This window comes from Zalophus californianus, chromosome 7 (genome assembly GCF_009762305.2).
Source record: "Zalophus californianus isolate mZalCal1 chromosome 7, mZalCal1.pri.v2, whole genome shotgun sequence".
Classification (NCBI taxonomy): domain Eukaryota; kingdom Metazoa; phylum Chordata; class Mammalia; order Carnivora; family Otariidae; genus Zalophus; species Zalophus californianus.
The window spans coordinates 102,815,111-102,828,100 of NC_045601.1; the positions used below are offsets into that span (position 1 = coordinate 102,815,111).

At 37.1% G+C, this 12,990-nt stretch overlaps 1 long non-coding RNA gene across 1 annotated transcript in view; it reads right to left on the reverse strand.

Annotated features, from left to right (window-relative positions):
• The window catches only part of LOC113926270, a 44,497-nt gene extending 32,599 nt beyond the window's left edge, over positions 1-11,898 (reverse strand). Inside the window, exon 1 of the long non-coding RNA XR_003521258.2 lies at positions 11,795-11,898. This is a non-coding gene — a long non-coding RNA (uncharacterized LOC113926270). The remainder of the gene's footprint in view (positions 1-11,794) is intronic.
• Positions 11,899-12,990: the final 1,092 nt, after the last annotated feature.

A 12,990-nucleotide genomic window follows, 5' to 3' on the forward strand; every position in this document is an offset into this window, starting at 1 on the left:
GGTTTGTCTGTGGCATTTGCTCTTTGTTAAAGGAAGCCATAAAAAAAAAAAAAAAAAAAAAGAGTGAAAGGGGCCTTTTCAAGATCCAGTCAGTTTAATAGGCCTTATTCATGGAAAAGGTTATGTGAGGAAGTTGAATAGCCACAGCTCCTCTTTCTCATATGCTTCCTAAATTTTAAACCCCCTTCCTTTTCTAGAGAGGCCCTTTCCCTGCAAACCTCAGAACATGACTATAGTTCCATTTGTCTTTGATTCCAATCAGCTTAAATTGATGAATTATTTCAGGGTGGGGGAGGGTAGCAATAAGGAGATTGGAGTAAAAAGTGTTGAAAAGATTTTCTGTAGTAAAAGTCAAACCAGGACTAATCCACCTGCCCCAGCTGCTGCTAAGTCTCAGCTTTTCACTGAAATGCCCTATCACCTGTACTGTGACTTCAGTGTGGATAAGACAAGAACAGCAGCTGCTTCAAATTATCACAGGAGGTGGCTCTGGCAAACTTCAGGGAAAGCAGCCAAAGCTCCTGCAGTCTCTGCACTTTTGACTTATCTAGAATCCTTGAGATGAAATTATTTGGTGCTCTGTACTTCTCTCCAAAGTCCTTAGAACCCTTTGGGAAACAGATGGTGGTTAAGGAGCTCAGGTGTGTGTTTTTAACTTGAGGAAGTCCAAGTAACTGCCTAATGAAGTTTTATATTTCCCATCATCCTGGAATCAGACTCCTACCTCTCTGCACTAACTGGGAAGTCAACAGCCTGTTAGAAAACCATGCTAGAGCAGGAGCAAAGGAAGCCAAGGACTATTCTAACCCACCATTTAATCTCTGAATAGGTGGGGAGTACAGGTGACTAAGTTGTCAAAAGTCTCCTGTCCTGCCCCAGGCTCACAGTGCCTGATTAACTCCATCTTAGAGGTTAGCATAGCCCTTTCCAAAGGATGAGAAAAATCTCTGGATATATTGGACCACTGGACATCAAGCCTTAAATAATTGGGAAGGTATCATTTTGTTCATATATACTATTACAGATCAGATGCTCATTTATGCTAAGTGAAACAAGTCAATCAGAAAAACAATTATAATATGGTTTCACTCATATGTAATATAAGAAATACCACAGAGGATCATAGCTGAAGGGAGGGAAAACTGAATAGGAAGAAATCAGAGAGGGAGACAAACCATGAGAGACTCTTGACTCTGGGGAAACTGAGGGCTGTGGAAGGGGAGGTGGATGGGGGGTGGGGTAACTGGGTGATGGGCATTAAGGAGGGCATGTGATGTGATGAGCACTGATATATGCAACTAATGAATCACTGAACACTATCAAAAACTAATGATGTACTGTGTGTTGGCTAATTGAATTTAAATTAATTAATTTCAACAGTCCATTCACTGCATGCCTCTCATGGTGTGATCATTTTGACATACAGATTTCAATGCCATTGTTTAAGATAATTATTTTTAAATGTTGTAAGGTTTCTAACTGCATGCCTCATGCCTAATCCTTTTACTGGTGTTCAGCTGTGTTAACAGTGATGTCTGACATAAGAAACCAACCAATGACTATATTGGAGATATTAATTCATCTCTACCAATTCTTCCTGAAGAATTTTCTAGGATCATTTTGAACACAGGTGATTTCACCTCGTATAGTGACCTTTGACATAATCATCCTCCCTTGAAATCAGAACACCCCTTCACTAGTCCCTATGCCACTGAGATCAGAGTCCAGCTGAATCTTCTGATGAAGTTCACCTGAGGTGCTAATGGGACTAGATTGAGTGGCTCCGGCATTGTGAGAAGCAGGCAACAAAAGGAAATGAGGCACCCAGGAAGAAGGGAGGACTGTTCATGGAAGGAAAGAATAAGACAGCAAGGGTATTATTCTCTGGGATTGGGGGTCACGGGATAGGAGTTACTCCTGTGAGTACTGCCAACTTAGTCCTTCATACTTAGTACAATTGTTTGTAAAAAAAAAAAAAAACAAAAAAAAAAAACTATACACTGTGTCCCATCTATGGAATTCAAAGAAAAAAGGTAGAAATAAGACAAATACAGGAAAAAAATGAGAAAAAGCACATAAAAATTAAAATGGCAGGAGTAGAGAAATTTTTAAAATAGTCAACAAAACTTAAAGCTCTAAGAGACTTATCCTAAGGAAATAATATTTTAAAGGGCTAAGACTTACAGCATGAAGATATTTGTTAGAAGAATGGACAGTTATAGTTTTGAAACATGGTTAACTAAAATTTTCCATAAGGAAGCACAGAACCTGAAGAGAACAAAATGAGAACATTTGCCCACAGTAAGACAAAGTCCAGTATCTTGTAGGAAGAGCGGATTCTGGATTCAGAATAACTGCTATGGCAGCAAGTGCTTTAGACACCAAACTAAAACAGTGTAAAAAAAAAAAAAAAATCAATAACCTTATATTTCCTCCCACTAAAAAAAAAAAAATACTGAAACTTCAAGGAAAAAAGGGAAAAGGGACAAAATTTAGGACCAACAGTGGGGAAAAATTTTTTTTAACCCCCAGCCGAACATGGCACCTGCACTGCCTCAGAGCATTCATGGTAACAGTAAACACAGACTTTAGAAAGGTGCATCTGTGGTGAGCACTCCATGCCTGGCCAAACTGTCCATTACAGTACAGGAATATACCTGTTGTAGCAGAGGGTTTCATAGGTTCCCTAACAAACTGTCAGAATTATATCGAGAGAATATCTAGAATCTTATCGCACTCATTCTGATTTACTTGTACCTAGAAATTGTTCTGCTGCTTATTAAGCCATTGTCAGATCCAGCCTTTTATAACCTCTGTGATGTTGGAGTTAACTGCATAGCAGGATTTTGCCATAAAAAGAGCCTCTATGCCAGGCTCTGACAAGATGGGTAACTGGAGTGTGGCACACAGATGGGGAGGGACTGGCTCCTTCCTGTTTCCATCAGTGATTCCCCAGAAATACTTCCCATCCAGGCAATAGTAACTGGTCCGGTAGCAGCAGCAGACTCTAGTTTCACTGTTTTCCAACAATCCCAGAACCAGTATCCTCGTGCCCCCTTAGAGATCGGCATCAGCCATTCAGCAACCCGGTCTCAGAGGTCCGGGTCCGACCCCACAGTCCCTTCTCCAACCTCAGAGACCCCACACCACCCAAGGCCCTCCTCATGGGTCAGAGGTCAGCTCCAGGAGTCTTTTCCTCCAAGTTTCTTAATTATAATCCCAACCACTTCTATTTGTTCTGCCGATCCTGGATGCCGTAGCTGCTACCTGCAGTTATTACCTCAGAGACACCAGAGTTTTTCCTTTTAGACTTTTCAGTTCTCCAGTATCTGGCTTAACAGTTTTTAATTCAGAAATTCTGTTAAAATACAAATCAAATTTGCCTTAACATTTTCTTGTCTTGAAAGCCCACCTATAAGAGATAGGTTTCACAAATCAATTTTCAAGTAATCTTAAAACATATTTTTACAGAGAACAAAATAAGTGTTCCAAATAATAGTGATAGCTAGAACATGGTTTTCTGTTTTGTTTTTTTCCATAAGTCAATGAAATATAAGAGACAGAAATTTACATATGAATTAGTGGCAAAATGAGACCATAAACCAAATTATTCCTTCATTTGTTTCTTCATTCTATAAATATTCACCAAGTGCACAAACGTTTCAGAAATATCAGTGAACAAGAACAAAATGAATATGTAACTAAAAGTATAAAGCAGCTGTGAAGAAAAACAAATTATGATAAACAGGTTGTATGTTTCCTATTAGTTTTGTAACAAATCATGACAAAAACTTAATGGTTAAAAAAAATAAAAATTTGTTATCTTACAGTTTTGTAGGTCAGACTTCTCCTGTGGATCTCAGGAGCTGAAATCAACATGTTGGCAGGACTCCACTCCTTCTGGAGGCTCTAAGGGAGAACTCTTTTTCTTGCTTTCACCATCTTCTAAGGGCTACCTACATTCCTTGGCTTATAAGTCCCTTCATTTTGCAAGCCCAGCAATGGAGGCCTGAGCTCTTCTCACAATAACTCTGAGCCTGTCTTCCTCCTTCTACTTTTATAGGATCATGATTACATCAGGTTCACCTGGATACTCCAGGGTACTCTCCTTAGCTAGGGTCAGCTGATTAGCAACCTTAAGTCCCTGTTGCCAAATACTAGCATATTCACAGGTTTTGGTAATTAGGATGTGGCCATTATGGGGAGACCCTAGTCTGCCTACCACACAGGTGAACCAAGTTGAGATCATTAGTTGGCTCAAAGTTGGGAGTAGAATGACATTTTTGAAAATATTCCTGAGCCAAGAAAGAGTATGGTACATTCAGTAAAATGATAGAAGGACAATAAAGCTCAAGCAGACAGTAAGTGGGAGAGTAGGGAAAATGAGAATGAGAAGTTAGCAGGGACCACATCCTACTGGCTTAGAAATAGTTCATGTTTTTTAATGGATAGATAATAGGAAAACTAAAAATAAATTTAAGCAGCAGAGTGGCATGATTATATTTGTTTTTAGAAGACTGTTTCGACTTAACAGAGAGAACAGATTTAAAAGGCAGAGGAATGGGGCACCTGGGTGGCTCAGTTGGTTAAGCAACTGCCTTCAGCTCAGGTCATGATCCCAGAGTCCTGGGATCGAGTCCCACGTTGGGCTACCGGCTTAGCGGGGAGCCTGCTTCTCCCTCTAACCCTCTCCCCTCTCATGCTGTTTCTCCCTCAAATAAATAAAATCTTTTTAAAAAATAAAAAAGGCAGAGGAATGTCTAAAGGGACTGCTGCAGTGTCTGAAGCTAGATAAGATGGTGGCCTGGTTAAGAGAGGTGTCAATAGAAAGAGAGAAATGGTCGGGTTTAAGAGAGATTTTAGAGTGACAATCAACAGGAAACAGTATTTTTTTTTATTTTTAACATCTTTTTACTGAGGTATAATCAATATACAATATTATATTAGTTTCAGGTGTACAACCCATTGATTCAACAGTTCTATACATTACTCAGTGCTCACCACAATAGTGTGGTCATCATCTGTCACCAAACAATGTTATTACAATATTATTGACTATATTCCCTATGTTGTACTTTAAATCTCCATAACTTATTTATTTAATAACTGGAAGTTTGTACTTCTTAATCCCCTTAATCTATTTCACCCATCCCTCTATCCACCTCCACTCTAGCAACCCATCAGTCTGTTCTCTTGGAAGAGTCTGTTTCCTTTCTTTTCTTTTCTTCTTTTTCTTTTCTCTTTCTTTCTTTCTTTCTTTCCTTCCTTTTTTTTTTTTTTGGTTTTTCATTAGTTTTATTTTTTAGATTCCACACATAAGTAAAATCATATGATGTTTGGCTTTCTCATTCTGACTCATTTCATTTAGCATACCCACCAGGTCCATCCATGTTGTGATTACTTTTTAATCAGGCATTGAATCCAATGTTTCTGCCACAAGTACTTAGATGGGCTCATTTGGTGAGGCTCACAAATAAAGAGGGGCAAGTATCATGGTGGGGAATAATTAGCTTAATTTCAAACCTTTTAAATAATTAAATATGATGCCTACCAACAAGGTGGCTGAGATGGTGTTTGACTAAATGTCTTGAGAATTGAATATAGGATGGGTACAAGTCAAAAGAAACCATGTAAACAATGAGATCACCTAGAACAGTGGTTCTCCACTGGGGTGATTTTGCCTCTGAGAACACATTTGACAAAGTAGATGTTTTTAGTCACCACAAGTAGGAGGAAGACAGGGCTGTTAAACATCCTCAAATACACAGAACAGCCCCCCACAAAAAAACAACCATCTAGTTCAAAATGTCAATAGTGCCAAGATTGAGAAACCCTCACCTAGAGAAACAGCAGGTTCTAAGAAGAAAGATAATTGAGATAGATCCCTGAAACTTTCCAATATTTAACATTTTTTTAAAGATTTTACTTATTGACTGGTTGATTTAGAGAGCACACTCAAGAGCACAAGCAGGGGGAGGAGCAGAGGGAGAGGGAAAAAGAATCTTAAGCAGACTCTGTGCTGAGCACAGAGCCCTACACGGGGCTCCATCTCACGAACCTAAGATTATGACCTGTGCTGAAATCAAGAGTTGGACACAACACTGAGCCATCCAGGTGCCCCTTTAATGGTTTTGATTAAATAAAAGATGTGGTAAAGGAGCAGCCAAAGAGATGAAGAATTGAATACAATGTAGTATCATGGACAAGAGTATGTATTTCTTAGTAAATCATCAATGTCAAATATTTGCAGAGTGATCAATTATAATGACCAGTGAAAGGGAGTGTTTAATTTGGATATATTTGTTATTTGGCTATATATTGTCGACCTTTGGAAAAATGCCTTCAACAGAGAATTGAGGACAGGAACCATATTGGTATAGTCTGGGAAGTGAGTCAAATGTAAGAACATGGAAAACACTTGAGAATTTTTATTTTGATGGAGAAGAAAGAGAGCTGTTAATAGAGGTGTACATGGGCAAAAGGTTGTTTTGTTTTGGTATGGTTTTGATTTTCCTTCCCTCTTAGAATCTTAAAGATTCAACAAATGCTAATGGAAGGGAGCAAAAAGAAACAGAGGGATGGACTTATAAGAGAGTTAAGGACAGCTGATAATGTAAGTTTCTTAAAAATAAAAGAGAATATTCATTCACTCATTCATTCATTCATTTACCTAATAATTTATTTATCTAAATAATGTTTACTGAATGCCTCCTGAATGTCTTCTTGTAAAAGTTGAACTTAAATGGGAGAGGTACTTCCTCCACTGTAACAGGAGGAGAGAAGAAATTAATGTAGCGTTTGAATGGTATGCATATTTTATTAGGGCTTAGAGATCTTTTCATTCCAATTTTGATGCTTTTGCTCTCACTGTCTACAAAGTTAAAGTGTTTCATTACGATATTTTGGTGGGGAAACACTAGGAGATATATAGAAGAGACTATCATAACAGCTTTTGATACAAGTAGGAATTATTTTATTCTAACATTGTATGAAATAAAATATATATGCAGAACTTATAAAGCATTAAATTTGTCCTAGATTGCATAACCTAGATAAATACCACAAATTGGTAATAAATTTCTTCAATATTATAATGTAGAAAACTAAGGCTACAAAATTTTCAATTTTGCTGAATAGTTCTACAGCAGCATTCCAAATAGACAGTCTATAAGGTATAGATATATAGATACAGATACAAATATTTAGCCACAATTAACGAGTTTTCAGATTCAAAACAAAGCTTGTTTTATAATGTTTCTATTGATATTAAAAATTCCTGAGAAAAACAATTAAGAGAAAACACTTGTTTTGCATAATTGATGCTTTATAGGTATATAGGAAAGTTGTAATTCGTCACCATCTGGAATATAAAATTCTAGCTACTGCTATGGTTTGTGTTTCTTTGACTAAAGTGGCAAGCATTAACTTTTTTTTTTTATGTTCTGTAGAAGGTAACTATTTAATATTCTCAAAGCATATGCCTGAGATGCAATGCAGGGTTGGAACTGACCCCAGTCTCTTCTTTGGATATGATAAAGGGAACAAGATTATTCCTCCAGGAGGAGAAATCACAGAATTATAAAACAAAATTATAAATTTTAGGTGACCATCAAAAATAGGTTCCTCCTTGGGCACCTGGGTGGCTCAGTTGGTTAAGCGATTGCCTTCAGCTCAGGTCATGATCCTGGAGTCCCGGGATCGAGTCCCACATTGGGCTCCCTGCTCAACAGGGAGTCTGCTTCTCCCTCTGACCCTCTTCCCTCTCATGCTCTCTATGTCTCATTCTCTCTCTCTCAAATAAATAAATAAAATCTTTAAAAAAAAATTGGTTCCTCAAGGAAATCCTACCATGCTGCTACAACATTGATGGACCTTGAAGGCATTATGCTAAGTGACATAAGTCAGACAGAGAAAAGACAAATACTGTATGATTTCACTTATATATAGAATGCAAAAAAAAAAAAAAAAAACCCTCATAGAAAAAGAGATCAGACTTGTGGTTACCAAAGGCAGAAGGTGGGGAGACAGGAAAATGGAGGAAGGTGGTCAAAAAGTACAGATGTCCATTTATAAGATAAATAAGTACAGTTGACCCTTGAACAACATGGGGGTTAGGAGTGTCAAACCCCCACACAAACATCTGCATATAACTTTTAACTCCCAAAAAAACTTAACTATTAATAGCCTATTGTTCACCAGAAGTTTTACTGATAATAGAGTCAATTAACACATATTTTGTATGGTATACATATTATATACTGTATTCTTACAATAGAGTAAGCTAGAGAAAAGAAAATATCATTAAGAAAACATAAGGAAGAGAATAAATTTACAGTGCTGGACTGTCAATAAAAAACTCCTTCTGTAAGTGGACTTCCACAGTTCAAACCCATGCTGTTCAAGGGTCAACTCTAGGGCTGTGATGTCCAGCATGATGACTGTAGCTATAACTGCTATCTGATACATAGAAAAGTTGTCAAGAGAGTACATCTTAAGAGTTCTCATCACAAGGAGAACTTTTTTCTTTTTTCTTTCCTTTTGTTTTGTTGTATCTATATGAAGAGACAGGTGTTAGCTGAAACTATTGTGGTAATCATTTTCCAACATATGTAAATCAAAGTATCATTGCATAATTTTCCTCATACAATGATAGATATCAATTATTGCTCCATGAGACTAATAAAAAAATTTCCTATTAAGAGTGGGCTTTGGCCTCGACTGAGTTTGACATAAAGAAATTGCCTTGTAGATAATTCAGGTCTTAGGGCCAATTTAAAACTGAACTCTACTATTCTCCTGTGATTTCCCTTACCCTATATGCCTGTATCCCTTATTTACTCTATGATTCTTTGCCTTAAGATATCGTCTTTTATTCAAACTTTGATGTTAAATAGTTTCTTAAATATTAATAATATCTGGTGCCTAGCACAAGGGCAGAGAATAATTTATGGTTAGTATAATCTTGTCAAATAGAGGCATTCAGGCTTTAAAATGTTTCTAGGTTTTGTACAAAAGTGAAAGAAAATGTTTTGAACAAAATATCAGGTTCTCTAGAAAACACCTACAAAAAAAGGGTAGAGGAAACATCTGGTTTTAAATAAGATAGAACTAAACTTTAGAGTTCAGCAGGCAGAAAAAAAAAAGTGTGGAGATTTTACACAGACTTGTGTCGTCAAACTACAGTACTTTTCTTTATCTTTATGGTTGATAATAAAGTTCTAAAAGAAGCAGAAGAGAAGGGAAGCTTGAAACAGCAAATCTGACCTTTTCTCTTATTAATTTAAAGCAGGATGGGGCGCCTGGGTGGCTCAGTCGTTAAGCGTCTGCCTTGGCTCAGGTCATGATCCCAGGGTCCTGGGATCGAGCCCTGCATCAGGCTCCCTGCTCCGCAGGAAGCCTGCTTCTCCCTCTCCCACTCCCCCTGCTTGTGTTCCCTCTCACTGTCTCTCTCTGTCAAATAAATAAATAAAATCTTAAAAAAAAAAAATAAAGCAGGAAATACCCGGTTTCCTCTGTTGGAAATAACAATCAAAGGCCACTTGTAAATTACTTTTAAGAACCATCTGAGATAAGTCTCCCCAAATCCCTATAATAAATGTGGTCATGGACCAGCTCTAAGACATATTCTTTCCAAATCAGAAGAATTATAGTAAGTTAGGATTATTGGAAGTCTATATAGAAGGAGGCTGGCAAGGCAATTAGTTTAGAAATCTGGGAGAAGGAACATTTTTTGAGGTTATATTTGCATAGCAGACAAGCTGTTTTTACTAAGCTTATAGATTACATTTTAGTGCTTGGGGTGGGAGGGGATGATGGAACTTATGTGGAAGAGGAAGCATTCCCTCCCAACCCACTCCTTGGTTTTGACACCACTGGAACTTTATGGAAAGTCGTAGACACAGTTGTTCAATATAAAGATTTCTATTAATCCAGAGGAGCTTATCAAGCATTGCATTTTTCCTACATTACATAACCTTTTTAAATATCAAGTTATTTTATGACCATACCAAGATTAATTCAGAAAAAAAATGTTTACTTTAAAATGACAAAATGGAGTTGAACATCCTATTGTTTTTTGTTTGTTTTGTTTTTTTATCCAATTTCCCTTGATTATGGAAAACTGGAATAAACTACAAAAAGCCATAGTGTTGGCAAGGATGCAGAGAAAGGGGAACCCTCCTACCCTGTTGGTGGGAATGCAAGCTGGTGCAGCCACTCTGGAAAACAGTATGGAGGTTCCTCAAAAAGTTGAAAATGGAGCTACCCTATGACCCAGCAATTGCACTATTGGGTATTTACCCGAAAGATACAAATGTAGGGATCTGAAGGGGTACGTGCACCCTGATGTTTACAGCAGCAATGTCCACAAGAGCCAAACTATGGAAAGAGCCAAGAGGTCCATCAACCAATGAATGGATGAAGAAGCTGTGGTGTGTACACACACACACACACACACACACACACACACAAGAATATTATGCAACCATCAAAAAAAAACCCTGAAATCTTGCCATTTGCAACAACGTGGATGGAACTAGAGGGTATTATGCTAAGCAAAATAAGTCAATCAGAGAAAGACAAATACCATATGATCTCACTGATATGATGAATTTAAGAAACAAGACAGAGGCGCATAGGGGAAGGGAGGACATAATATTAATGAACAATTTTCAGATGGGCATAGAGGCTTTGGCCTCATAATCCATAATCCATTGTATCTATTGACTACTCCCACGTGCTTCCCTTTCTATATTTTATAAACACACTACCCATAATCAGGAAATAGAATTATCACAGACTGATGGCTTTATGCCTTTATTCATATCATAGTGGATCCTCTGCAAACTCTCTTAAAAGCCCTCCATTTACCTTTAAATAACCAAAAAAGTTTATCTCACAAGTTCTTCACAGATTACCTACAATACCACCATTTGACATAGAAATTAAAATATGCAACCATCCTTAACAAATATGTATGCAAGTGATTTAACAAAAAATGGAATGTAAATGTTTTAAGAAATAATAGTCCAAAAATCCATTTCATTGGTCTATTATCATAAATGTATATAGACTATGACCACTTCTCATAAACATTATTGCAATTATCCTCATCCATGCCACAGGTATCTCTTACGCAGATTTTTGCCAAAGCCTTCTAACTCATTTCCCCTTTTTCTATCCTTACTTTCCTCGGCAATTCTCAAAACAGCAGCTAATATGACACTGTTAGTTTATCAGTAAAATTATGCGACTCATCTTCTCAAAAGCTGCCGCAGATTCACCTTTTCACTCAGTAAATGGAAAGGGCCAGCAGGCTTGGTTGCCCAGTGACATGTTTAAGTTCAGGTGCTGTCCTTCCCCCACCTCTGTCTCAAGCCTCTTTGACCTCCTTGCTCTCCCTACAACACAATAGGCACACGTCCACATCATGGTTTGGCACTCAGCCTGAAATGCTCTTCCCCAGAGAGCCAGAGGACTCATCTCCTTCAGAGTAAACCCTCTCAGTGCAGGCTAGTTTAACTGTTTCAAGCTGTGTCACCCATTCACACGTCTCCATGCCCATTTTTCCCTGTTCTACTTTTGCCTCCATTGTACATACTAACTCCTTATAGACTATATGATTTAATTGCTCTGTTGAGGATGTATGCTCCACAAAGGCAAGAATTTTTCTGTTTTGTTCATTGCTATATCCCCATTATCTAGAGTAATGCCTGATACAACATAGGCTTTTAATATGTGTTGAATGGGTGAAACAAACAAACAAACAAAAAGATAGGGACTGTTATCTACTTACTCAAATATTGTCTAGCTATTAAGGATTCTGAGTTTTACTGGTTAGGCTTACACAGGAATGGAAGCCATGGAAAGGCCTTAGCAGCCAGATGGGCTCTGTTCTATTGCTCAGGCTCCAAATGCCTTTTTGGCTCATCCGACTCACTTGGTTACAAGAATGCAATCATTCCACAGTTCTCTCATTGTTACCTCACCTGATTCTCCACAGTAATTTTTCTGACCTTTATATGTTGCCCTGGATATGCTGAATTAAAATCTTGTATTGTCACTGGCTGAGTCTAATAAGTTTTATACCACACTCTTTACATTCTGTTCTGTATTATCAAAACATGCTTGAAATTTATCCAAAAACATACAAATTTTAAAAACTTGGACAGCATATTAAACCTCTCTAACTTCAATTTCTTCAACTTTTAAGCTCAAATAATAATAGCTATGTTTCAGAATTTCCTTGAGATGTAAGTAATGTGTACAGAGAAACATTTTGTAAAGTGTTATAAAAGGCAATATTATTTATTTTATTGAAATTGGCTCTTTTCCTGGGATATGCCATGGGCCAGAAGGCAAATCAATGACGATTATAGTTTGCATGTCCTGTTAATATTTTTCACCCAAAAAGAGAACAAGATTCATAATAGCCAAATATATTAAACTCACAAAAAGAATTCAAAAGAGCTGGTGCCTGTTGAACCTTTAAGCAGTATCCAATATTTCTTATATTATCTATGATGACTTTGAATATAGTAAAGCTAACTTATTTAATCATGAGCCACCACAGCATAAAATTCACTAGGTATTTCCCCTTAATCAAAAATGAGATTTGATCACGGTAAAACAAATGTGTGTAAATTACAGAATTATATCACTAGTTGGTTGTGTTGTTCTTGTGTGTGTGTGTGTGTGTGTGTGTGTGTGTGTGTGTTAAATATCTCCAAGGCAAATGTGATTTATAAAACGATTGAAAAAATATCACTTTGCAAGAGCTAAATTGCATAAACAAGTAAGATACTAAATTTACAACAGCATCTGAATTACCATGGAAAAGGAAAGATGGATTTATTTTGCATCATTTTTTTCAACAAGTACATTTTTTGTAAACATTGCCATCAGGGTATTTCCTTTTGTTTCCTACATTATAGAATTACCTGTTTTACATAAGTAAATTTTCTGGATAATTTAAACATTATTTTAAGAATT